General features: G+C 34.1%; 24 non-coding genes across 24 annotated transcripts; all 24 read right to left on the bottom strand.

Moving 5' to 3' along the window:
• Nucleotides 1-111: 111 nt before the first annotated feature.
• Nucleotides 112-185, bottom strand: TRNAI-AAU. The gene has a single exon. It is a non-coding gene; the product is annotated as a tRNA-Ile (tRNA).
• An 827-nt stretch (nucleotides 186-1,012) lies between these two features.
• Nucleotides 1,013-1,086, bottom strand: TRNAI-AAU. The gene has a single exon. It is a non-coding gene; the product is annotated as a tRNA-Ile (tRNA).
• Nucleotides 1,087-1,942: 856 nt separating this feature from the next.
• TRNAI-AAU lies at nucleotides 1,943-2,016 on the bottom strand. Its single transcript has one exon. It is a non-coding gene; the product is annotated as a tRNA-Ile (tRNA).
• Nucleotides 2,017-2,843: 827 nt separating this feature from the next.
• TRNAI-AAU lies at nucleotides 2,844-2,917 on the bottom strand. Its single transcript has one exon. It is a non-coding gene; the product is annotated as a tRNA-Ile (tRNA).
• An 827-nt stretch (nucleotides 2,918-3,744) lies between these two features.
• On the bottom strand, nucleotides 3,745-3,818 carry TRNAI-AAU. Its single transcript has one exon. It is a non-coding gene; the product is annotated as a tRNA-Ile (tRNA).
• An 829-nt stretch (nucleotides 3,819-4,647) lies between these two features.
• Nucleotides 4,648-4,721, bottom strand: TRNAI-AAU. Its single transcript has one exon. It is a non-coding gene; the product is annotated as a tRNA-Ile (tRNA).
• Nucleotides 4,722-5,547: 826 nt separating this feature from the next.
• On the bottom strand, nucleotides 5,548-5,621 carry TRNAI-AAU. The gene has a single exon. It is a non-coding gene; the product is annotated as a tRNA-Ile (tRNA).
• Nucleotides 5,622-6,456: 835 nt separating this feature from the next.
• Nucleotides 6,457-6,530, bottom strand: TRNAI-AAU. The gene has a single exon. It is a non-coding gene; the product is annotated as a tRNA-Ile (tRNA).
• An 844-nt stretch (nucleotides 6,531-7,374) lies between these two features.
• Nucleotides 7,375-7,448, bottom strand: TRNAI-AAU. The gene has a single exon. It is a non-coding gene; the product is annotated as a tRNA-Ile (tRNA).
• A 1,745-nt stretch (nucleotides 7,449-9,193) lies between these two features.
• TRNAI-AAU lies at nucleotides 9,194-9,267 on the bottom strand. The gene has a single exon. It is a non-coding gene; the product is annotated as a tRNA-Ile (tRNA).
• Nucleotides 9,268-10,111: 844 nt separating this feature from the next.
• Nucleotides 10,112-10,185, bottom strand: TRNAI-AAU. Its single transcript has one exon. It is a non-coding gene; the product is annotated as a tRNA-Ile (tRNA).
• Nucleotides 10,186-11,036: 851 nt separating this feature from the next.
• On the bottom strand, nucleotides 11,037-11,110 carry TRNAI-AAU. The gene has a single exon. It is a non-coding gene; the product is annotated as a tRNA-Ile (tRNA).
• An 844-nt stretch (nucleotides 11,111-11,954) lies between these two features.
• On the bottom strand, nucleotides 11,955-12,028 carry TRNAI-AAU. The gene has a single exon. It is a non-coding gene; the product is annotated as a tRNA-Ile (tRNA).
• Nucleotides 12,029-12,872: 844 nt separating this feature from the next.
• TRNAI-AAU lies at nucleotides 12,873-12,946 on the bottom strand. The gene has a single exon. It is a non-coding gene; the product is annotated as a tRNA-Ile (tRNA).
• An 865-nt stretch (nucleotides 12,947-13,811) lies between these two features.
• Nucleotides 13,812-13,885, bottom strand: TRNAI-AAU. Its single transcript has one exon. It is a non-coding gene; the product is annotated as a tRNA-Ile (tRNA).
• Nucleotides 13,886-14,729: 844 nt separating this feature from the next.
• Nucleotides 14,730-14,803, bottom strand: TRNAI-AAU. Its single transcript has one exon. It is a non-coding gene; the product is annotated as a tRNA-Ile (tRNA).
• Nucleotides 14,804-15,648: 845 nt separating this feature from the next.
• On the bottom strand, nucleotides 15,649-15,722 carry TRNAI-AAU. Its single transcript has one exon. It is a non-coding gene; the product is annotated as a tRNA-Ile (tRNA).
• Nucleotides 15,723-16,567: 845 nt separating this feature from the next.
• On the bottom strand, nucleotides 16,568-16,641 carry TRNAI-AAU. The gene has a single exon. It is a non-coding gene; the product is annotated as a tRNA-Ile (tRNA).
• A 2,669-nt stretch (nucleotides 16,642-19,310) lies between these two features.
• Nucleotides 19,311-19,384, bottom strand: TRNAI-AAU. Its single transcript has one exon. It is a non-coding gene; the product is annotated as a tRNA-Ile (tRNA).
• An 827-nt stretch (nucleotides 19,385-20,211) lies between these two features.
• Nucleotides 20,212-20,285, bottom strand: TRNAI-AAU. The gene has a single exon. It is a non-coding gene; the product is annotated as a tRNA-Ile (tRNA).
• Nucleotides 20,286-21,114: 829 nt separating this feature from the next.
• Nucleotides 21,115-21,188, bottom strand: TRNAI-AAU. Its single transcript has one exon. It is a non-coding gene; the product is annotated as a tRNA-Ile (tRNA).
• A 2,436-nt stretch (nucleotides 21,189-23,624) lies between these two features.
• Nucleotides 23,625-23,698, bottom strand: TRNAI-AAU. The gene has a single exon. It is a non-coding gene; the product is annotated as a tRNA-Ile (tRNA).
• Nucleotides 23,699-25,529: 1,831 nt separating this feature from the next.
• TRNAI-AAU lies at nucleotides 25,530-25,600 on the bottom strand. Its single transcript has one exon. It is a non-coding gene; the product is annotated as a tRNA-Ile (tRNA).
• An 836-nt stretch (nucleotides 25,601-26,436) lies between these two features.
• Nucleotides 26,437-26,510, bottom strand: TRNAI-AAU. Its single transcript has one exon. It is a non-coding gene; the product is annotated as a tRNA-Ile (tRNA).
• Nucleotides 26,511-26,911: the final 401 nt, after the last annotated feature.

The raw sequence follows: 26,911 nt of genomic DNA, 5'->3' as shown, positions 1-26,911 counted from the left end.
TGAACTCAATGTTACCATATTAAAGTCACCGGTTCACGTTGTGCATTTTGTAAACACCATTTCAAAATTAATAATGGTTTTTACATGCAAAGGGTTGGGAGATTGAAATTTTGGCCCATACAGGTCTCGAACCTGTGACCTTCGCGTTATTAGCACGACGCTCTAACCAACTGAGCTAATAGGCCTTTAATTTCCAACTTTCAGAACACTACTATATCTAGTCACTTTTTCAGCTAAAATTGGTAAAAATGGTTATGAAATGCCAAGTGTTCAAATGTAAAATGCTACACAAAGTTAGATGACTTAACACATATTCAGTGTCACTGTATTTTTTATTTATTAATTATGTTCGATTTATCACCAATTATTTATATGAGAGACAAGGGTTACAAACCGAAGAAAAATATTAATCCTAACTAAAGAGTATCGGGAATGACTCGGACGAAAAAGCGTAAGGGCATATTATTCAATATTACGAAAGACAATGGAATCTCCCTTGCAGATGGGATGACCACCGCTGAGTGCATTAGATGGTTGAGATGCGAGTTAAGTGAAGGAGAAAATACCCTTGACGGTTTCGATAACTACCACAGTTTTAGAATGAACCTCATATATATATATGATCATCATCTGGTGATACCAGGACACATCCTGAGCTCAAGGAATCAAATTAACAAATTTTTGAACACGGAAGCCGAGAAAGGCGAAGAAGCAGCAAGAAGAACGAGGGTTGAAGCTGCACAATTGAAGACATTTATATATGCTTTATGAACATTGAAATGTAATATAATTCATTTTGAGATTATTAATGAAAATTTTCAATTTTGGTGATGCGTTGTGTTTATTTTTGTACTTCAAATTCCTTAGAATAAAATATTTGTCAGGTTAAAGTTGGAACACTTGAACTCAATGTTACCATATTAAAGTCACCGGTTCACGTTGTGCATTTTGTAAACACCATTTCAAAATTAATAATGGTTTTTACATGCAAAGGGTTGGGAGATGAAAAATTTGGCCCATACAAGTCTCGAACCTGTGACCTTCGCGTTATTAGCACGACGCTCTAACCAACTGAGCTAATAGGCCTTTAATTTCCAACTTTCAGAACACTACTATATCTAGTCACTTTTTCAGCTAAAATTGGTAAAAATGGTTATGAAATGCCAAGTGTTCATATGTAAAATGCTACACAAAATTAGATGACTTAACACATATTCAGTGTCACTGTATTTTTTATTTATCAATTATGATCGATTTATCACCAATTAATTTTATGAGAGACAAGGGTTACAAACCGAAGAAAAAATTTTAATCCTAACTAAAGAGTATCGGGAATGACACTGACGAAAAAGCGTAAGGGCATATTATTCAATATTACGAAAGACAATGGAATCTCCCTTGCAGATGGGATGACCATCGCTGAATGCATTAGATGGTAGAGATGCGAGTTAAGCGAAGGAGAAAATACCCTTGACGGTTTCGATAACTACCACAGTTTTAGAATCAATCTCACATATATATATGATCATTATCCGGTGATACCAGGACACATCCTGAGCTCAAGGAATCAAATTAACAAATTTTTGGACACGGCAGCCGAGAAAGGCGAAGAAGCAGCAAGAAGAACGAGGGTTGAAGCTGCACGATTGAAGACATTTATATATGCTTTACGAACATTGAATTGTAATATAATTCTTTTGAGATTATTAATGAAAATTTTCAGTGTTGGTGATGCGTTGTGTTTATTTTTGTACTTCAAATTCCTTAGAATAAAATATTTGTCAAGTTAAAGTTGGAACACTTGAACTCAAAGTTACCATATTAAAGTCACCGGTTGACGTTGTGCATTTTGTAAACACCATTTAAAAATTAATAATGGTTTTTACACCATTTCAAAATTAATAATGGTTTTTACATGCAAAGGGTTCGGAGATGAAAATTTTGGCCCATACAGGTCTCGAACCTGTGACCTTCGCGTTATTAGCACGACGCTCTAACCAACTGAGCTAATAGGCCTTTGATTTCCAACTTTCAGAACACTAATATATCTAGTTACTTTTTCAGCTAAAATTGGTAAAAATGGTTATGAAATGCCAAGTGTTCATATGTAAAATGCTTCACAAAATTAGATGACTTAACACATATTCAGTGTCACTGTATTTTTTATTTATTAATTATGATCGATTTATCACCAATTAATTATATAAGAGACAAGGGTTACAAACCGAAGAAAAAATTTTAATCCTAACTAAAGAGTATCGGGAATGACTAGGACGAAAAAGCGTAAGGGCATATTATTCAATATTACGAAAGACAATGGAATCTCCCTTGCAGATGGGATGACCACCGCTGAGTGCATTAGATGGTAGAGATGCGAGTTAAGCGAAGGAGAAAATACCCTTGACGGTTTCGATAACTACCACAGTTTTAGAATCAATCTCACATATATATATGATCATCATCCGGTGATACCAGGACACATCCTGAGCTAAAGGAATCAAATTAACAAATTTTTGGACACGGCAGCCGAGAAAGGCGAAGAAGCAGCAAGAAGAACGAGGGTTGAAGCTGCACAATTGAAGACATTTATATATGCTTTATGAACATTGAATTGTAATATAATTCATTTGAGATTATTAATGAAAATTTTCAGTGTTGGTGATGCGTTGTGTTTATTTTTGTACTTCAAATTCCTTAGAATAAAATATTTGTCAAGTTAAAGTTGGAACACTTGAACTCAAAGTTACCATATTAAAGTCACCGGTTCACGTTGTGCATTTTGTAAACACCATTTCAAAATTAATAATGGTTTTTACATGCAAAGGGTTGGGAGATGAAAATATTGGCCCATACAGGTCTCGAACCTGTGACCTTCGCGTTATTAGCACGACGCTCTAACAAACTGAGCTAATAGGCCTTTAATTTCTAACTTTCAGAACAATACTATATCTAATCACTTTTTCAGCTAAAATTGGTAAAAATGGTTATGAAATGCCAAGTGTTCAAATGTAAAATGCTACACAAAATTAGATGACTTAACACATATTCAGGGTAACTGTATTTTTTATTTATTAATTATGATCGATTTATCACCAATTATTTATATGAGAGACAAGGGTTACAAACCGAAGAAAAAATTTTAATCCTAACTAAAGATTATCGGGAATGACTCGGACGAAAAAGCGTAAGGGCATATTATTCAATATTACGAAAGACAATGGAATCTCCCTTGCAGATGGGATGACCACCGCTGAGTGCATTAGATGGTTGAGATGCGAGTTAAGTGAAGGAGAAAATACCCTTGACGGTTTCGATAACTACCACAGTTTTAGAATCAACCTCATATATATATATGATCATCATCCGGTGATACCAGGACACATCCTGAGCTCAAGGAATCAAATTAACAAATTTTTGAACACGGAAGCCGAGAAAGGCGAAGAAGCAGCAAGAAGAACGAGGGTTGAAGCTGCACAATTGAAGACAATTATATATGCTTTACGAACATTGAATTGTAATATAATTCATTTGAGATTATTAATGAAAATTTTCAATGTTGGTGATGCGTTGTGTTTATTTTTGTACTTCAAATTCCTTAGAATAAAATATTTGTCAAGTTAAAGTTGGAACACTTGAACTCAATGTTACCATATTAAAGTCACCGGTTCACGTTGTGCATTTTGTAAACACCATTACAAAATTAATAATGGTTTTTACATGCAAAGGGTTGGGAGATGAAAATTTTGGCCCATACAAGTCTCGAACCTGTGACCTTCGCATTATTAGCACGACGCTCTAACCAACTGAGCTAATAGGCCTTTAATTTCCAACTTTCAGAACACTATTATATCTAGTCACTTTTTCAGCTAAAATTGGTAAAAATGGTTATGAAATGCCAAGTGTTCATATGTAAAATGCTACACAAAATTAGATGACTTAACACATATTCAGTGTCACTGTATTTTTTATTTATCAATTATGATCGATTTATCACCAATTATTTATATGAGAGACAAGGGTTACAAACCAAAGAAAAAATTTTAATCCTAACTAAAGAGTATCGGGAATGACTCGGACGAAAAAGCGTAAGGGCATATTATTCAATATTACGAAAGACAATGGAATCTCTCTTGCAGATGGGATGACCACCGCTGAGTGCATTATATGGTAGAGATGCGAGTTAAACGAAGGAGAAAACACCCTTGACGGTTTCGATAACTACCACAGTTTTAGAATCAATCTCACATATATATATATGATCATCATCCGGTGATACCAGGACACATCCAGAGTTCAAGGAATCAAATTAACAAATTTTTGGACACGACAGCCGAGAAAGGCGAAGAAGCAGCAAGAAGAACGAGGGTTGAAGCTGCACAATTGAAGACATTTATATATGCTTTATGAACATTGAATTGTAATATAATTCATTTGAGATTATTAATGAAAATTTTCAGTGTTGGTGATGCGTTGTGTTTATTTTTGTACTTCAAATTCCTTAGAATAAAATATTTGTCAAGTTAAAGTTGGAACACTTGAACTCAATGTTACCATATTAAAGTCACCGGTTCACGTTGTGCATTTTGTAAACACCATTTCAAAATTAATAATGGTTTTTACATGCAAAGGGTTGGGAGATGAAAATTTTGGCCCATAAAGGTCTCGAACCTATGACCTTCGCATTATTAGCACGACGCTCTAACCAACTGAGCTAATAGGCCATTAATTTCCAACTTTCAGAACACTACTATATCTAGTCACTTTTTCAGCTAAAATTGGTTAAAATGGTTATGAAATGCCAAGTGTTCATATGTAAAATGCTACACAAAATTAGATGACTTAACACATATTCAGTGTCACTGTATTTTTTATTTATTAATTATGATCGATTTATCACCAATTATTTATATGAGAGACAAGGGTTACAAACCGAAGAAAAATTTTTAATCCTAACTAAAGAGTATCGGGAATGACTCGGACGAAAAAGCGTAAGGGCATATTATTCAATATTACGAAAGACAATGGAATCTCCCTTGCAGATGGGATGACCACCGCTGAGTGCATTAGATGGTAGAGATGCGAGTTAAGCGAAGGAGAAAATAACCTTGACAGTTTCGATAACTACCACAGTTTTAGAATCAACCTATATATATATATGACCATCATCCGGTGATACCAGGACACATCCTGAGCTCAAGGAATCAAATTAACAAATTTTTGGACACGACCCAGCCGAGAAAGGCGAAGAAGCAGCAAGAAGAACGAGGGTTGAAGCTGCACAATTGAAGACATTTATATATGCTTTATGAGCATTGAATTGTAATATAATTCATTTGAGATTATTAATGAAAATTTTCAGTGTTGGTGATGCGTTGTGTTTATTTTTGTACTTCAAATTCCTTAGAATAAAATATTTGAAGTTAAAGTTGGAACACTTGAACTCAATGTAACCATATTAAAGTCACCGGTTGACATTGTGAATTTTGTAAACACCATTTCAAAATTAATAATGGTTTTTACATGCAAAGGGTTAGGAGATGAAAATTTTTGCCCATACAGGTCTCGAACCTGTGACCTTCGCATTATTAGCTCGACGCACTAACCAACTGAGCTAATAGGCCTTCATTTTCTAACTTTCAGAACACTTCTATATCTAGTCACTTTTTCAGCTAAAATTGGTAAAAATGGTTATGAAATGCCAAGTGTTCATATGTAAAATGCTACACAAAATTAGATGACTTAACACATATTCAGTGTCACTGTATTTTTTATTTATTAATTGTGATCGATTTATCACCAATTATTTATATGAGAGACAAGGGTTACAAACCGAAGAAAAAATTTTAATCCTAACTAATGAGTATCTGGAATGACTCGGACGAAAAAGCATAAGGGCATATTATTCAATATTACGAAAGACAATGGAATCTCCCTTGTAGATGGAATGACCACCGCTGAGTGCATTAGATGGTAGAGATGCGAGTTAAGCGAAGGAGAAAACACCCTTGACGGTTTCGATAACTACCACAGTTTTAGAATCAATCTCACATATATATATATATATATGATCATCATCCGGTGATACCAGGACACATCCAGAGTTCAAGGAATCAAATTAACAAATTTTTGGACACGGCAGCCGAGAAAGGCGAAGAAGCCGCAAGAAGAACGAGGGTTGAAGCTGCACAATTGAAGACATTTATATATGCTTTATGAACATTGAATTGTAATATAATTCATTTGAGATTATTAATGAAAATTTTCAGTGTTGGTGATGCGTTGTGTTTATTTTTGTACTTCAAATTCCTTAGAATAAAATATTTGTCAAGTTAAAGTTCGAACACTTGAACTCAAAGTTACCATATTAAAGTCACCGGTTGACGTTGTGCATTTTGTAAACACCATTTCAAAATTAATAATGGTTTTTACATGCAAAGGGTTGGGAGATGAAAATTTTGGCCCATATAGGTCTCGAACCTGTGACCTTCGCGTTATTAGCACGACGCTCTAACTAACTGAGCTAATAGGCCTTTGATTTTCAACTTTCAGAACACTACTATATCTAGTCACTTTTTCAGCAAAAATTGGTAAAAATGGTTATGAAATGCCTAGTGTTCATATGTAAAATGCTACACAAAATTAGATTACTTAACACATATTCAGTGTCACTGTATTTTTTATTTATTAATTATGATCGATTTATCACCAATTAATTATATAAGAGACGAGGGTTACAAACCGAAGAAAAAATTTTAATCCTAACTAAAGAGTATCGGGAATGACTCGGACGAAAAAGCATAAGGGCATATTATTCAATATTACGAAAGACAATGGAATCTCCCTTGCAGATGGGATGACCACCGCTGAGTGCATTAAATGGTAGAGATGCGTGTTAAGGGAAGGAGAAAATACCCTTGACGCTTTCGATAACTACCACAGTTTTAGAATCAATCTCACATATATATATGATCATCATCCGGTGATACCAGGACACATCCAGAGCTCAAGGAATCAAATTAACAAATTTTTGGACACGGCAGCCGAGAAAGCCGAAGAAGCAGCAAGAATAACGAGGGTTGAGGCTGCACAATTGAAGACATTTAGTAATTTTATATATTTATATATGCTTTATGCACATTGAATTGTAATATAATTCTTTTGAGATTATTAATGAAAATTTTCAGTGTTGGTGATGCGTTGTGTTTATTTTTGTACTTCAAATTCTTTAGAATAAAATATTTGTCAAGTTAAAGTTGGAACACTTGAACTCAAAGTTACCATATTAAAGTCACCGGTTGACGTTGTGCATTTTGTAAACACCATTTCAAAATTAATAATGGTTTTTACATGCAAAGGGTTGGGAGATGAAAATTTTGGCCCATATAGGTCTCAAACCTGTGACCTTCGCGTTATTAGCACGACGCTCTAACCAACTGAGCTAATAGGCCTTTGATTTTCAACTTTCAGAACACTACTATATCTAGTCACTTTTTCAGCAAAAATTGGTAAAAATGGTTATGAAATGCCAAGTGTTCATATGTAAAATGCTACACAAAATTAGATTACTTAACACATATTCAGTGTCACTGTATTTTTTATTTCTTAATTATGATCGATTTATCACCAATTAATTATATAAGAGACGAGGGTTACAAACCGAAGAAAAAATTTTAATCCTAACTAAAGAGTATCGGGAATGACTCGGACGAAAAAGCGTAAGGGCATATTATTCAATATTACGAAAGACAATGGAATCTCCCTTGCAGATGGGATGACCACCGCTGAGTGCATTAGATGGTAGAGATGCGAGTTAAGCGAAGGAGAAAATAACCTTGACAGTTTCGATAACTACTACAGTTTTAGAATCAACCTATATATATATGACCATCATCCGGTGATACCAGGACACATCCTGAGCTCAAGGAATCAAATTAACAAATTTTTGGACACGACCCAGCCGAGAAAGGCGAAGAAGCAGCAAGAAGAACGAGGGTTGAAGCTGCACAATTGAAGACATTTATATATGCTTTATGAGCATTGAATTGTAATATAATTCATTTGAGATTATTAATGAAAATTTTCAGTGTTGGTGATGCGTTGTGTTTATTTTTGTACTTCAAATTCCTTAGAATAAAATATTTGAAGTTAAAGTTGGAACACTTGAACTCAATGTAACCATATTAAAGTCACCGGTTGACATTGTGAATTTTGTAAACACCATTTCAAAATTAATAATGGTTTTTACATGCAAAGGGTTAGGAGATGAAAATTTTTGCCCTTACAGGTCTCGAACCTGTGACCTTCGCATTATTAGCTCGACGCACTAACCAACTGAGCTAATAGGCCTTCAATTTCTAACTTTCAGAACACTACTATATCTAGTCACTTTTTCAGCTAAAATTGGTAAAAATGGTTATGAAATGCCAAGTGTTCATATGTAAAATGCTACACAAAATTAGATGACTTAACACATATTCAGTGTCACTGTATTTTTTATTTATTAATTGTGATCGATTTATCACCAATTATTTATATGAGAGACAAGGGTTACAAACCGAAGAAAAAATTTTAATCCTAACTAATGAGTATCTGGAATGACTCGGACGAAAAAGCGTAAGGGCATATTATTCAATATTACGAAAGACAATGGAATCTCCCTTGTAGATGGAATGACCATCGCTGAGTGCATTAGATGGTAGAGATGCGAGTTAAGCGAAGGAGAAAACACCCTTGACGGTTTCGATAACTACCACAGTTTTAGAATCAATCTCACATATATATATATATATATATATATATATATGATCATCATCCGGTGATACCAGGACACATCCAGAGTTCAAGGAATCAAATTAACAAATTTTTGGACACGGCAGCCGAGAAAGGCGAAGAAGCCGCAAGAAGAATGAGGGTTGAAGCTGCACAATTGAAGACATTTATATATGCTTTATGAACATTGAATTGTAATATAATTCATTTGAGATTATTAATGAAAATTTTCAGTGTTGGTGATGCGTTGTGTTTATTTTTGTACTTCAAATTCCTTAGAATAAAATATTTGTCAAGTTAAAGTTGGAACACTTGAACTCAAAGTTACCATATTAAAGTCACCGGTTGACGTTGTGCATTTTGTAAACACCATTTCAAAATTAATAATGGTTTTTACATGCAAAGGGTTGGGAGATGAAAATTTTGGCCCATATAGGTCTCGAACCTGTGACCTTTGCGTTATTAGCACGACGCTCTAACTAACTGAGCTAATAGGCCTTTGATTTTCAACTTTCAGAACACTACTATATCTAGTCACTTTTTCAGCAAAAATTGGTAAAAATGGTTATGAAATGCCTAGTGTTCATATGTAAAATGCTACACAAAATTAGATTACTTAACACATATTCAGTGTCACTGTATTTTTTATTTATTAATTATGATCGATTTATCACCAATTAATTATATAAGAGACGAGGGTTACAAACCGAAGAAAAAATTTTAATCCTAACTAAAGAGTATCGGGAATGACTCGGACGAAAAAGCATAAGGGCATATTATTCAATATTACGAAAGACAATGGAATCTCCCTTGCAGATGGGATGACCACCGCTGAGTGCATTAAATGGTAGAGATGCGTGTTAAGGGAAGGAGAAAATACCCTTGACGCTTTCGATAACTACCACAGTTTTAGAATCAATCTCACATATATATATGATCATCATCCGGTGATACCAGGACACATCCAGAGCTCAAGGAATCAAATTAACAAATTTTTGGACACGGCAGCCGAGAAAGCCGAAGAAGCAGCAAGAATAACGAGGGTTGAGGCTGCACAATTGAAGACATTTAGTAATTTTATATATTTATATATGCTTTATGCACATTGAATTGTAATATAATTCTTTTGAGATTATTAATGAAAATTTTCAGTGTTGGTGATGCGTTGTGTTTATTTTTGTACTTCAAATTCTTTAGAATAAAATATTTGTCAAGTTAAAGTTGGAACACTTGAACTCAAAGTTACCATATTAAAGTCACCGGTTGACGTTGTGCATTTTGTAAACACCATTTCAAAATTAATAATGGTTTTTACATGCAAAGGGTTGGGAGATGAAAATTTTGGCCCATATAGGTCTCAAACCTGTGACCTTCGCGTTATTAGCACGACGCTCTAACCAACTGAGCTAATAGGCCTTTGATTTTCAACTTTCAGAACACTACTGTATCTAGTCACTTTTTCAGCAAAAATTGGTAAAAATGGTTATGAAATGCCAAGTGTTCATATGTAAAATGCTACACAAAATTAGATTACTTAACACATATTCAGTGTCACTGTATTTTTTATTTCTTAATTATGATCGATTTATCACCAATTAATTATATAAGAGACGAGGGTTACAAACCGAAGAAAAAATTTTAATCCTAACTAAAGAGTATCGGGAATGACTCGGACGAAAAAGCGTAAGGGCATATTATTCAATATTACGAAAGACAATGGAATCTCCCTTGTAGATGGAATGACCACCGCTGAGTGCATTAGATGGTAGAGATGCGAGTTAAGCGAAGGAGAAAACACCCTTGACGGTTTCGATAACTACCACAGTTTTAGAATCAATCTCACATATATATATATATATATATATATATATATATATGATCATCATCCGGTGATACCAGGACACATCCAGAGTTCAAGGAATCAAATTAACAAATTTTTGGACACGGCAGCCGAGAAAGGCGAAGAAGCCGCAAGAAGAACGAGGGTTGAAGCTGCACAATTGAAGACATTTATATATGCTTTATGAACATTGAATTGTAATATAATTCATTTGAGATTATTAATGAAAATTTTCAGTGTTGGTGATGCGTTGTGTTTATTTTTGTACTTCAAATTCCATAGAATAAAATATTTGTCAAGTTAAAGTTGGAACACTTGAACTCAAAGTTACCATATTAAAGTCACCGGTTGACGTTGTGCATTTTGTAAAAACCATTTCAAAATTAATAATGGTTTTTACATGCAAAGGGTTGGGAGATGAAAATTTTGGCCCATATAGGTCTCGAACCTGTGACCTTCGCGTTATTAGCACGACGCTCTAACTAACTGAGCTAATAGGCCTTTGATTTTCAACTTTCAGAACACTACTATATCTAGTCACTTTTTCAACAAAAATTGGTAAAAATGGTTATGAAATGCCTAGTGTTCATATGTAAAATGCTACACAAAATTAGATTACTTAACACATATTTAGTGTCACTGTATTTTTTATTTATTAATTATGATCGATTTATCACCAATTAATTATATAAGAGACGAGGGTTACAAACCGAAGAAAAAATTTTAATCCTAACTAAAGAGTATCGGGAATGACTCGGACGAAAAAGCGTAAGGGCATATTATTCAATATTACGAAAGACAATGGAATCTCCCTTGCAGATGGGATGACCACCGCTGAGTGCATTAAATGGTAGAGATGCGTGTTAAGGGAAGGAGAAAATACCCTTGACGCTTTCGATAACTACCACAGTTTTAGAATCAATCTCACATATATATATGATCATCATCCGGTGATACCAGGACACATCCAGAGCTCAAGGAATCAAATTAACAAATTTTTGGACACGGCAGCCGAGAAAGCCGAAGAAGCAGCAAGAATAACGAGGGTTGAGGCTGCACAATTGAAGACATTTAGTAATTTTATATATTTATATATGCTTTATGCACATTGAATTGTAATATAATTCTTTTGAGATTATTAATGAAAATTTTCAGTGTTGGTGATGCGTTGTGTTTATTTTTGTACTTCAAATTCTTTAGAATAAAATATTTGTCAAGTTAAAGTTGGAACACTTGAACTCAAAGTTATCATATTAAAGTCACCGGTTGACGTTGTGCATTTTGTAAACACCATTTCAAAATTAATAATGGTTTTTACATGCAAAGGGTTGGGAGATGAAAATTATGGCCCATATAGGTCTCGAACCTGTGACCTTCACGTTATTAGCACAACGCTCTAACCAACTGAGCTAATAGGCCTTTGATTTTCAACCTTCAGAACACTACTATATCTAGTCACTTTTTCAGCAAAAATTGGTAAAAATGGTTATGAAATGCCAAGTGTTCATATGTAAAATGCTACACAAAATTAGATTACTTAACACATATTCAGTGTCACTGTATTTTTTATTTATTAATTATGATCGATTTATCACCAATTAAGTATATAAGAGACGAGGGTTACAAACCGAAGAAAAAATTTTAATCCTAACTAAAGAGTATCGGGAATGACTCGGACGAAAAAGCGTAAGGGCATATTATTCAATATTACGAAAGACAATGGAATCTCCCTTGCAGATGGGATGACCACCGCTGAGTGCATTAAATGGTAGAGATGCGAGTTAAGCGAAGGAGAAAATACCCTTGACGCTTTCGATAACTACCACAGTTTTAGAATCAATCTCACATATATATATGATCATCATCCGGTGATACCAGGACACATCCTGAGCTCAAGGAATCAAATTAACAAATTTTTGGACACGGCAGCCGAGAAAGCCGAAGAAGCAGCAAGAATAACGAGGGTTGAGGCTGCACAATTGAAGACATTTAGTAATTTTATATATTTATATATGCTTTATGCACATTGAATTGTAATATAATTCTTTTGAGATTATTAATGAAAATTTTCAGTGTTGGTGATGCGTTGTGTTTATTTTTGTACTTCAAATTCTTTAGAATAAAATATTTGTCAAGTTAAAGTTGGAACACTTGAACTCAAAGTTACCATATTAAAGTCACCGGTTGACGTTGTGCATTTTGTAAACACCATTTCAAAATTAATAATGGTTTTTACATGCAAAGGGTTGGGAGATGAAAATTTTGGCCCATATAGGTCTCAAACCTGTGACCTTCGCGTTATTAGCACGACGCTCTAACCAACTGAGCTAATAGGCCTTTGATTTTCAACTTTCAGAACACTACTATATCTAGTCACTTTTTCAGCAAAAATTGGTAAAAATGGTTATGAAATGCCAAGTGTTCATATGTAAAATGCTACACAAAATTAGATTACTTAACACATATTCAGTGTCACTGTATTTTTTATTTCTTAATTATGATCGATTTATCACCAATTAATTATATAAGAGACGAGGGTTACAAACCGAAGAAAAAATTTTAATCCTAACTAAAGAGTATCGGGAATGACTCGGACGAAAAAGCGTAAGGGCATATTATTCAATATTACGGAAGACAATGGAATCTCCCTTGTAGATGGAATGACCACCGCTGAGTGCATTAGATGGTAGAGATGCGAGTTAAGCAAAGGAGAAAACACCCTTGACGGTTTCGATAACTACCACAGTTTTAGAATCAATCTCACATATATATATATATATATATATATATATATATATATATATATATATATGATCATCATCCGGTGATACCAGGACACATCCAGAGTTCAAGGAATCAAATTAACAAATTTTTGGACACGGCAGCCGAGAAAGGCGAAGAAGCCGCAAGAAGAACGAGGGTTGAAGCTGCACAATTGAAGACATTTATATATGCTTTATGAACATTGAATTGTAATATAATTCATTTGAGATTATTAATGAAAATTTTCAGTGTTGGTGATGCGTTGTGTTTATTTTTGTACTTCAAATTCCTTAGAATAAAATATTTGTCAAGTTAAAGTTGGAACACTTGAACTCAAAGTTACCATATTAAAGTCACCGGTTGACGTTGTGCATTTTGTAAACACCATTTCAAAATTAATAATGGTTTTTACATGCAAAGGGTTGGGAGATGAAAATTTTGGCCCATATAGGTCTCGAACCTGTGACCTTCGCGTTATTAGCACGACGCTCTAACTAACTGAGCTAATAGGCCTTTGATTTTCAACTTTCAGAACACTACTATATCTAGTCACTTTTTCAGCAAAAATTGGTAAAAATGGTTATGAAATGCCTAGTGTTCATATGTAAAATGCTACACAAAATTAGATTACTTAACACATATTTAGTGTCACTGTATTTTTTATTTATTAATTATGATCGATTTATCACCAATTAATTATATAAGAGACGAGGGTTACAAACCGAAGAAAAAATTTTAATCCTAACTAAAGAGTATCGGGAATGACTCGGACGAAAAAGCGTAAGGGCATATTATTCAATATTACGAAAGACAATGGAATCTCCCTTGCAGATGGGATGACCACCGCTGAGTGCATTAAATGGTAGAGATGCGTGTTAAGGGAAGGAGAAAATACCCTTGACGCTTTCGATAACTACCACAGTTTTAGAATCAATCTCACATATATATATGATCATCATCCGGTGATACCAGGACACATCCAGAGCTCAAGGAATCAAATTAACAAATTTTTGGACACGGCAGCCGAGAAAGCCGAAGAAGCAGCAAGAATAACGAGGGTTGAGGCTGCACAATTGAAGACATTTAGTAATTTTATATATTTATATATGCTTTATGCACATTGAATTGTAATATAATTCTTTTGAGATTATTAATGAAAATTTTCAGTGTTGGTGATGCGTTGTGTTTATTTTTGTACTTCAAATTCTTTAGAATAAAATATTTGTCAAGTTAAAGTTGGAACACTTGAACTCAAAGTTATCATATTAAAGTCACCGGTTGACGTTGTGCATTTTGTAAACACCATTTCAAAATTAATAATGGTTTTTACATGCAAAGGTTTGGGAGATGAAAATTATGGCCCATATAGGTCTCGAACCTGTGACCTTCACGTTATTAGCACAACGCTCTAACCAACTGAGCTAATAGGCCTTTGATTTTCAACCTTCAGAACACTACTATATCTAGTCACTTTTTCAGCAAAAATTGGTAAAAATGGTTATGAAATGCCAAGTGTTCATATGTAAAATGCTACACAAAATTAGATTACTTAACACATATTCAGTGTCACTGTATTTTTTATTTATTAATTATGATCGATTTATCACCAATTAAGTATATAAGAGACGAGGGTTACAAACCGAAGAAAAAATTTTAATCCTAACTAAAGAGTATCGGGAATGACTCGGACGAAAAAGCGTAAGGGCATATTATTCAATATTACGAAAGACAATGGAATCTCCCTTGCAGATGGGATGACCACCGCTGAGTGCATTAAATGGTAGAGATGCGAGTTAAGCGAAGGAGAAAATACCCTTGACGCTTTCGATAACTACCACAGTTTTAGAATCAATCTCACATATATATATGATCATCATCCGGTGATACCAGGACACATCCTGAGCTCAAGGAATCAAATTAACAAATTTTTGGACACGGCAGCCGAGAAAGCCGAAGAAGCAGCAAGAATAACGAGGGTTGAGGCTGCACAATTGAAGACATTTAGTAATTTTATATATTTATATATGCTTTATGCACATTGAATTGTAATATAATTCTTTTGAGATTATTAATGAAAATTTTCAGTGTTGGTGATGCGTTGTGTTTATTTTTGTACTTCAAATTCTTTAGAATAAAATATTTGTCAAGTTAAAGTTGGAACACTTGAACTCAAAGTTACCATATTAAAGTCACCGGTTGACGTTGTGCATTTTGTAAACACCATTTCAAAATTAATAATGGTTTTTACATGCAAAGGGTTGGGGAGATGAAAATTTTGGCCTATACAAGTCTCGAACCTGTGACCTTCGGGTTATTAGCACGACGCTCTAACCAACTGAGCTAATAGGCCTTTGATTTACAACTTTCACAACACTACTATATCAAGTCACTTTTTCAGCTAAAATTGGTAAAAATGGTTATGAAATGCCAAGAGTTCATATGTAAAATGCTACACAAAATTAGATGACTTAACACATATTCAGTGTCACTGTATTTTTTATTTATTAATTATGATCGATTTATCACCAATTATTTATATGAGAGACAAGGGTTACAAATCGAAGAAAAAATTTTAATCCTAACTAAAGAGTATCGGGAATGACTCGGACGAAAAAGCGTAAGGGCATATTATTCAATATTACGAAAGACAATGGAATCTCCCTTGCAGATGGGATGACCACCGCTGAGTGCATTAGATGGTAGAGATGCGAGTTAAGCGAAGGAGAGAATACCCTTGACGCTTTCGATAACTACCACAGTTTTAGAATCAATCTCACATATATATATGATCATCATCCGGTGATACCAGGACACATCCAGGGCTCAAGGATTCAAATTAACAAATTTTTGGACACGGCAGCCGAGAAAGACGAAGAAGCAGCAAGAAGAACGAGGGTTGAAGCTGCATAATTGAAGACATTTTGTAATGTTTATATATTTATATATGCTTTATGCACATTGAATCGTAATATAATTCTTTTGAGATTATTAATGAAAATTTTCAGTGTTGGTGATGCGTTGTGTTTATTTTTGTACTTCAAATTCTTTAGAATAAAATATTTGTCAAGTTAAAGTTGGAACACTTGAACTCAAAGTTACCATATTAAAGTCACCGGTTCACGTTGTGCATTTTGTAAACACCATTTCAAAATTAATAATGGTTTTTACATGCAAAGGGTTGGGAGATGAAAATTTTGGCCCATACAGGTCTCGAACCTGTGACCTTCGCATTATTAGCACGACGCTCTAACCAACTGAGCTAATAGGCCTTTAATTTCAACTTTCAGAACACTACTATATCTAGTCAGTTTTTCAGCTAAAATTGGTAAAAATGGTTATGAAATGCCAACTGTTCATATGTAAAATGCTACACAAAATTAGATGACTTAACACATATTCAGTGTCACTTTATTTTTTATTTATTAATTATGATCGATTTATCACCAATTATTTATATGAGAGACAAGGGTTACAAACCGAAGAAAAAATTTTAATCCTAACTAAAGAGTATCGGGAATGACTCGGACGAAAAAGCGTAAAGGCATATTATTCAATATTACGAAAGACAATGGAATCTCCCTTGCAGATGGGATGACCACCGCTGAGTGCATTAGATGGTAGAGATGCGAGTTAATCGAAGGAGAAAATACCCTTGACGGTTTCGATAACTACCACAGTTTTAGAATCAATCTCACATATATATATATATGACGATCATCCGGTGATACCAGGACAAATCCTGAGCTCAAGGAATCAAATTAACAAATTTTTGGACACGACAGCCGAGAAAGGCGAAGAAGCAGCACGAAGAACGAGGGTTGAAGCTGCACAATTGAAGACATTTATATATGCTTTATGAACATTGAATTGTAATATAATTCATTTGAGATTATTATTGAAAATTTTCAGTGTTGGTGATGCGTTGTGTTTATTTTTGTACTTCAAATTCCTTAGAATAAAATATTTGTCAAGTTAAAGTTGGAACACTTGAACTCAATGTTACCATATTAAAGTCACCGGTTGACGTTGTGCATTTTGTAAACACCATTTCAAAATTAATAATGGTTTTTACATGCAAAGGGTTGGGAGATGAAAATTTTGGCACATATAAGTCTCGAACTTGTAACCTTCACATTATTAGCACGACACTCTAACCAACTGGGCTAATAGGCCTTTGATTTCTAATTTTCAGAACACAACTATATCTAGTCACTTTTTCAGCTAAAATTTGTACAAATGGTTATGAAATGCCAAGTGTTCATATGTAAAATGCTTCAAAAAATTAGATGACTTAACACATATTCAGTGTCACTGTATTTTTTTTTTTATTAATTATGATCGATTTATCACCAATTAATTATATGAGAGACAAGGGTTACAAACCGAAGAAAAAATTTTAATCCTAACTAAAGAGTATCGGGAATGACTCGGACGAAAAAGCGTAAGGGCATATTATTCAATATTACGAAAGACAATGGAATCTCCCTTGCAGATGGGATGACCACCGCTGAGTGCATTAGATGGCAGAGATGCGAGTTAAGCGAAGGAGAAAATACCCTTGACGCTTTCGATAACTACCACAGTTTTAGAATCAATCTCACATATATATATGATCATCATCCGGTGATACCAGGACACATCCAGAGCTCAAGGAATCAAATTAACAAATTTTTGGACACGGCAGCCGAGAAAGACGAAGAAGTAGCAAGAAGAACGAGGGTTGAAGCTTCACAATTGAAGACATTTTGTAATGTTTATATATTTATGTATGCTTTATGCACATTGAATTGTAATATAATTCTTTTGAGATTATTAATGAAAATTTTCAGTGTTGGTGATGCGTTGTGTTTATTTTTGTACTTCAAATTCCTTAGAATAAAATATTTGTCAAGTTAAAGTTGGAACACTTGAACTCAAAGTTACCACATTAAAGTCACCGGTTCACGTTGTGTATTTTGTAAACACCATTTCAAAATTAATAATGGTTTTTACATGCAAAGGGTTGGGAGATGAAAATTTTGGCCCATATAAGTCTCAAACCTGTGACCTTCACGTTATTAGCACAACACTCAAACCAACTGAGCTAATAGGCCTTTGATTTCTAATTTTCAGAACACAACTATATCTAGTCACTTTTTCAGCTAAAATTTGTAAAAATGGTTATGAAATGCCAAGTGTTCATATGTAAAATGATTCACAAAATTAGATGACTTAACACATATTCAGTGTCACTGTATTTTTTTTTTATTAAATATGATCGATTTATCACCAATTATTTATATGAGAGACAAGGGTTACAAACCGAAGAAAAAATTTTAATCCTAACTAAAGAGAATCGGGAATGACTCGGACGAAAAAGCGTAAGGGCATATTATTCAATATTACGAAAGACAATGGAATCTCCCTTGCAGATGGGATGACCACCGCTGAGTGCATTAGATGGTAGAGATGCGAGTTAAGTGAAGGAGAAAATACCCTTGACGCTTTCGATAACTACCACAGTTTTAGAATCAATCTCACATATATATATGATCATCATCCGGTGATACCAGGACACATCCAGAGCTCAAGGAATCAAATTAACAAATTTTTGGACACGGCAGTCGAGAAAGACGAAGAAGCAGCAAGAAGAACGAGGGTTGAAGCTGCACAATGGAAGACATTTTGTAATGTTTATATATTTATATATGCTTTATTCACATTGAATTGTAATATAATTCTTTTGAGATTATTTATGAAAATTTTCAGTGTTGGTGATGCGTTGTGTTTATTTTTGTACTTCAAATTCCTTAGAATAAAATATTTGTCAAGTTAAAGTTGGAACACTTGAACTCAAAGTTACCATATTAAAGTCACCGGTTCACGTTGTGCATTATGTAAACACCATTTCAAAATTAATTATGGTTTTTACATGCAAAGGGTTGGGAGATGAAAATTTTAGCCCATACAGGTCTAGAACCTGTGACCTTCGCGTTATTAGCACGATGCTCTAACCAACTGAGCTAATAGGCCTTTGATTTCCAACTTTCAGAACACTATTATATCTAGTCACTTTTTCAGCTAAAATTGGTAAAAATGGCTATGAAATGGCAAGTGTTCATATGTAAAATGCTACACAAAATTAGATGACTTAACACATATTCAGTGTCACTGTATTTTTTATTTATTAATTATGATCGATTTATCACCAATTAATTATATGAGCGACAAGGGTTACAAACCGAAGAAAAAATTTTAATCCTAACTAAAGAGTATCGGGAATGACTCGGACGAAAAAGCGTAAGGGCATATTACTTAATATTACGAAAGACAATGGAATCTCCCTTGCAGATGGGATGACCACCGCTGAGTGCATTAGATGGTAGAGATGCGAGTTAAGCGAAGGAGAAAATACCCTTGATGGTTTCGATAACTACCACAGTTTTAGAATCAATCTCACATATATATATGATCATCATCCGGTGATACCAGGACACATCCTAAGCTCAAGGAATCAAATTAACAAATTTTTGGACACGGCAGCCGAGAAAGGCGAAGAAACAGCAAGAAGAACGAGGGTTGAAGCTGCACAATTGAAGACATTTGTATATGCTTTATGAACATTGAATTGTAATATAATTCTATTGAGATTATTAATGAAAATTTTCAGTGATGGTGATGCGTTGTGTTGATTTTTGTACTTCAAATTCCTTAGAATAAAATATTTGTCAAGTTAAAGTTGGAACACTTGAACTCAATGTTTCCATATTAAAGTCACCGGTTCACGTTGTGCATTTTGTAAACACCATTTCAAAATTAATAATAGTTTTTACATGCAAAGGGTTAGGAGATGAACATTTTGGCCCATACAGGTCTCGAACCTGTGACCTTCGCATTATTAGCATGATGCTCTAACCAACTGAGCTAATAGGCCTTAGATTTCTAACTTAAAGAACACTACTATATCTAGTCACTTTTTCAGCTAAAATTGGTAAAAATGGTTATGAAATGCCAAGTGTTCATATGTAAAATGCTACACAAAATTAGATGACTTAACACATATTCAGTGTCACTGTATTTTTTATTTATTAATTATGATCGATTTATCACCAATTAATTATATGAGCGACAAGGGTTACAAACCGAACAAAAAATTTTAATCCTAACTAAAGAGTATCGGGAATGACTCGGACGAAAAAGCGTAAGGGCATATTGTTCAATATTACGAAAGACAATGGAATCTCCCTTGCTGATGGGATGACCACCGCTGAGTGCATTAGATGCTAGAGATGCGAGTTAAGCGAAGGAGAAAATACCCTTGATGGTTTCGATAACTACCACAGTTTTAGAATCAATCTCACATATATATATATGATCATCATCCGGTGATACCAGGACACATCCTGAGCTCAAGGAATCAAATTAACAAATTTTTGGACACGGCAGTCGAGAAAGGCGAAGAAACAGCAAGAAGAACGAGGGTTGAAGCTGCACACTTGAAGACATTTATATATGCTTTATGAACATTGAACTGTAATATAATTCTTTTGAGATTATTAATGAAAATTTTCAGTGTTGGTGATGCGTTGTATTTATTTTTGTACTTCAAATTCCTTAGAATAAAATATTTGTCAAGTTAAAGTTGGAACACTTGAACTCAAAGTTACCATATTAAAGTCACCGGTTCACGTTGTGCATTTTGTAAACACCATTTCAAAATTAATAATGGTTTTTACATGCAAAGGGTTGGGAGATTAAAATTTTTGCCCTTACAGGTCTCAAACCTGTGACCTTCGCGTTATTAGCACGACACTCTAACCAACTGAGCTAATAGGCCTTTGATTTCCAATTTTCAGAACACTACTATATCTAGTCAATTTTTTAGCTAATATTGGTAAAAATGGTTATAAAATACCAAGTGTTCATATGTAAAATGCTACACAAAATTTGATGACTTAACACATATTCAGTGTCACTGTATTTTTTTATTTATTAATTATGATCGATTTATCACCAATTAATTATAAAAGAGACAAGGGTTACAAACCGAAGAAAAAATTTTAATCCTAACTAAAGAGTATCGGGAATGACTCGGACGAAAAAGCGTAAGGGCATACTATTCAATATTACGAAAGACAATGGAATCTCCCTTGCAGATGGGATGACCACCGCTGAGTGCATTAGATGGTAGAGATGCGAGTTAAGCGAAGGAGAAAATACCCTTGACGCTTTCGATAACTACCACAGTTTTAGAATCAATCTCACATATATATATGATCATCATCCGGTGATACCAGGACACATCCAGAGCTCAAGGATTCAAATTGACAAATTTTTAGACACGGCAGCCGAGAAAGGCGAAGAAGCAGCAAGAAGAACGAGGGTTGAAGCTGCACAATTGAAGACATTTTGTAATGTTTATATATTTATATATGCTTTATGCACATTGAGTTGTAATATAATTCTTTTGAGATTATTAATGAAAATTTTCAGGGTTGGTGATGCGTTGTGTTTATTTTTGTACTTCAAATTCCTTAGAATAAAATATTTGTCAAGTTAATGTTGGAACACTTGAACTCAAAGTTACCATATTAAAGTCACCGGTTCACGTTGTGCATTTTGTAAACACCATTTCAAAATTAATAATGGTTTTTACATGCAAAGGGTTGGGAGATGAAAATTTGGCCCATACATGTCTCGAAACTGTGACCACGCTCTAACCAACTGAGCTAATAGGCCTTTGATTTCCAACTTTCAGAACACTACTATATCTAGCCACTTTTTCAGCTAAAATTGGTAAAAGTGGTTATGAAATGCCAAGTGTTCATATGTAAAATGCTACACGAAATTAGATGACTTAACACATATTCAGTGTCACTGTATTTTTTATTAATTAATTATGATCGATTTATCACAATTTAATTGTATGAGAGACAAGGGTTACAAACCGAATAAAAAATTTTAATCCTAACTAAAGAGTATCGGGAATGACGCGGACGAAAAAGCGTAAGGGCATATTATTCAATATTACGAAAGACAATGGAATCTCCCTTGCAGATGGGATGACCACCGCTGAGTGCATTAGATGGTAGAGATGCGAGTTAAGCGAAGGAGAAAATACCCTTGACGCTTTCGATAACTACCACAGTTTTAGAATCAATCTCACATATATATATGATCATCATCCGGTGATACCAGGACACATCCAGAACTCAAGGAATCAAATTAACAAATTTTTGGACACGGCAGCCGAGAAAGACGAAGAAGCAGCAAGAAGAACGAGGGTTGAAGCTGCACAATTGAAGACATTTTGTAATGTTTATATATTTATATATGCTTTATGCACATTGAATTGTAATATAATTCTTTTGAGATTATTAATGAAAATTTTCAATGTTGGTGATGCGATGTGTTTATTTTTGTACTTCAAATTCCTTAGAATAAAATATTTGTCAAGTTAAAGTTGGAACACTTGAACTCAATGTTACCATATTAAAGTCACCGGTTCACGTTGTGCATTTTGTAAACACCATTTCAAAATTAATAATGGTTTTTACATGCAAAGGGTTGGGAGATGAAAATTTTGGCCCATACAGGTCTCGAACCTATGATCGATTTATCACCAATTAATTATATGAGCGACAAGGGTTACAAACCGAAGAAAAAATTTTAATCCTAACTAAAGAGTATAGGGAATGACTCGTACGAAAAAGCGTAAGGGCATATTATTCAATATTACGAAAGACAATGGAATCTCTCTTGCAGATGGGATGACCACCGCTGAGTGCATTAGATGGTAGAGATGCGAGTTAAGCGAAGGAGAAAATACCTTGACGCTTTCGATAACTACCACAGTTTTAGAATCAATCTCACATATATATATGATTATCATCCGGTGATACCAGGACACATCCAGAGCTCAAGGAATCAAATTAACAAATTTTTGGACACGGCAGCCGAGAAAGGCGAAGAAGCAGCAAGAAGAACGAGGGTTGAGGCTGCACAATTGAAGACATTTATATATGCTTTATGAACATTGAATTGTAATATAATTCTTTTGAGATTATTAATGAAAATTTTTAGTGTTGGTGATGCGTTGTGTTTATTTTTGTACTTCAAATTCCTTAGAATAAAATATTTGTCAAGTTAAAGTTGGAACACTTGAACTCAAAGTTACCATATTAAAGTCACCGGTTGACGTTGTGCATTTTGTAAACACCATTTCAAAATTAATAATGGTTTTTACATGCAAAGGGTTGGGAGATGAAAATTTTTGCCCATACAGGTCTCAAACCTGTGACCTTCGCGTTATTAGCACGACGCTCTAACCAACTGAGCTAATAGGCCTTTGATTTCCAACTTTCAGAACACTACTATATCTAGTCACTTTTTCAGCTAAAATTGGTAAAAATGGTTATGAAATGCCAAGTGTTCATAGGTAAAATGCTACACAAAATTAGATGACTTAACACATATTCAGTGTCACTGTATTTTTTATTTATTAATTATGATCGATTTATCACCAATTAATTATATGAGAGACAAGGGTTACAAACCGAAGAAAAAATTTTAATCCTAACTAAAGAGTATCGGGAATGACTCGGACGAAAAAGCATAAGGGCATATTATTCAATATTACGAAAGACAATGGAATCTCCCTTGAGGATGGGATGACCACCGCTGAGTGCATTAGCTGGTAGAGATGCGAGTTAAGCGAAGGAGAAAATACCCTTGACGCTTTCGATAACTACCACAGTTTTAGAATCAATCTCACATATATATATGATCATAATCCGGTGATACCAGGACACATCCAGAGCTCAAGGAATCAAATTAACAAATTTTTGGACACGGCAGCCGAGAAAGGGGAAGAAGTAGCAAGAAGAACGAGGGTTGAAGCTGCACAATTGAAGACATTTTGTAATGTTCAAATATTTATATATGCTTTATGCACATTGAATTGTAATATAATTCTTTTGATATTATTAATGAAAATTTTCTGTGTTGGTGATGCATTGTGTTTATTTTTGTACTTCAAATTCCTTAGAATAAAATATTTGTCAAGTTAAAGTTGGAACACTAGAACTCAAAGTTACCATATTAAAGTCACCGGTTCACGTTGTGCATTTTGTAAATGCCATTTCAAAATTACTAATGGTTTTTACATGCAAAGGGTTGGGAGATGAAAAATTTGGCCCATACAGATCTCAAACCTATGACCTTCGCATTATTAGCACGACGCTCTAACCAACTGAACTAATAAGCCTTTGATTTCTAACTTTCAGAAAACTTCTATATCTAGTCACTTTTTCAGCCAAAATTGGTAAAAATGATTATGAAATGCCAAGTGTTCATATGTAAAATGCTACACGAAATTAGATGACTTAACACATATTCAGTGTCACTGTATTTTTTATTTATTAATTATGAACGATTTATCACAATTTAATTGTATGAGAGACAAGGGTTACACACCGAAGAAAAAATTTTAATCCTAACTAAAGAGTATCGGGAATGACGCGGACGAAAAAGCGTAAGGGCATATTATTCAATATTACGAAAGACAATGGAATCTCCCTTGCAGATGGGATGACCACCGCTGAGTGCATTAGATGGTAGAGATGCGAGTTAAGCGAAGGAGAAAATACCATTGACGCTTTCGATAACTACCGCAGTCTTAGAATCAATGTCACACACACATATATATATATATATATATATATATATATATATATATATATATATATATATATATATATATATATATATATATATATGATCATCATCCGGTGATACCAGGACACATCCTGAGCTCAAGGAATCAAATTAACAAATTTTTGGACACGGCAGCCCGAGAAAGGCGAAGAAGCAGGAAGAAGAACGAGGGTTGAAGCTGCACAATTGAAGACATTTATATATGCTTATGAACATTGAATTGTAATATAATTCTTTTGAGATTATTAATGAAAATTTTCAGTGTTGGTGATGCGTTGTGTTTATTTTTGTACTTCAAATTCCTTAGAATAAAATATTTGTCAAGTTAAAGTTGGAACACTTGAACTCAAAGTTACCATATTAAAGTCACCGTTCACGTTGTGCATTTTGTAAACACCATTTCTAAACACATTTCAAAATTAATAATGGTTTTTACATGCAAAGGGTTGGGAGATGAAAATTTTGGCCCATACAGTCTCGAACCTGATCTTCGCGTTATTAGCACGACGCTCTAACCAACTGAGCTAATAGGCCTTTGATTTCCAACTTTCAGAACACTACTATATCTAGTCACTTTTTCAGCTAAAATTGGTAAAAATGGTTATGAAATGCCAAGTGTTCATATGTAAAATGCTACACAAAATTAGATGACTTAACACATATTCAGTGTCACTGTATTTTTTATTTATTAAATTATGATCGATTTATCACAATTTAATTATATAAGAGACAAGGGTTACAAACCGAAGAAAAAATTTTAATCCTAACTAAAGAGTATCGGGAATGACTCGGACGAAAAAGCGTAAGGGCATATTATTCAATATTACGAAAGACAATGGAATCTCCCTTGCAGATGGATGACCACCGCTGAGTGCATTAGATGGTAGAGATGCGAGTTAAGCGAAGGAGAAAATACCCTTGACGCTTTCGATAACTACCACAGTTTTAGAATCAATCTCACATATATATATGATCATCATCCGGTGATACCAGGACACATCCAGAGCTCAAGAATCAAATTAACAAATTTTTGGACACGGCCGAGAAAGGGAAGAAGCAGCAAGAAGAACGAGGGTTGAGGCTGCACAATTGAAGACATTTAGTAATTTATATATTTATATAACTTTATGCACATTGAATTGTAATATAATTCTTTGAGATTATTAATGAAAATTTTCAGTGTTGGTGATGCGTTGTGTTTATTTTTGTACTTCAAATTCTTTAGAATAAAATATTTGTCAAGTTAAAGTTGGAACACTTGAACTCAAAGTTACCATATTAAAGTCACCGGTTCACGTTGTGCATTTTGTAAACACCATTTCAAAATTAATAATGGTTTTTACATGCAAAGGGTTGGGAGATGAAAATTTTGGCCCATACAAGTCTCGAACCTATGACCTTCGCGTTATTAGCACGACGCACTAAACAACTGAGCTAATAGGCCTTTAATTTCAACTTTCAAAACACTACTATATCTAGTCACTTTTTCAGCAAAAATTGGTAAAATGGTTATGAAATGCCAAGTGTTCATATGTAAAATGCTACACAAAATTAGATGACTTAACACATATTCAGTGTCACTGTATTTTTTATTTATTAATTATGATCGATTTATCACCAATTAATTATATGAGAGAAAAGGGTTACAAACCGAAGAAAAAATTTTAATCCTACTAAAGAGTATCGGGATGACTCGGACGAAAAAGCGTAGGGCATATTATTCAATATTACGAAAGACAATGGAATCTCCCTTGCAGATGGGATGACCACCGCTGAGTGCATTAGATGGTAGAGATGTGAGTTAAGCGAAGGAGAAAAATACCCTTGACGCTTTCGATAACTACC

This window comes from Ipomoea nil, unplaced genomic scaffold, assembly GCF_001879475.1.
Source record: "Ipomoea nil cultivar Tokyo-kokei standard unplaced genomic scaffold, Asagao_1.1 scaffold1101, whole genome shotgun sequence".
Taxonomy (NCBI): domain Eukaryota; kingdom Viridiplantae; phylum Streptophyta; class Magnoliopsida; order Solanales; family Convolvulaceae; genus Ipomoea; species Ipomoea nil.
The sequence above is the reverse complement of the archived record's forward strand: the minus strand, read 5'-3'. Positions and strand labels throughout refer to the sequence as shown.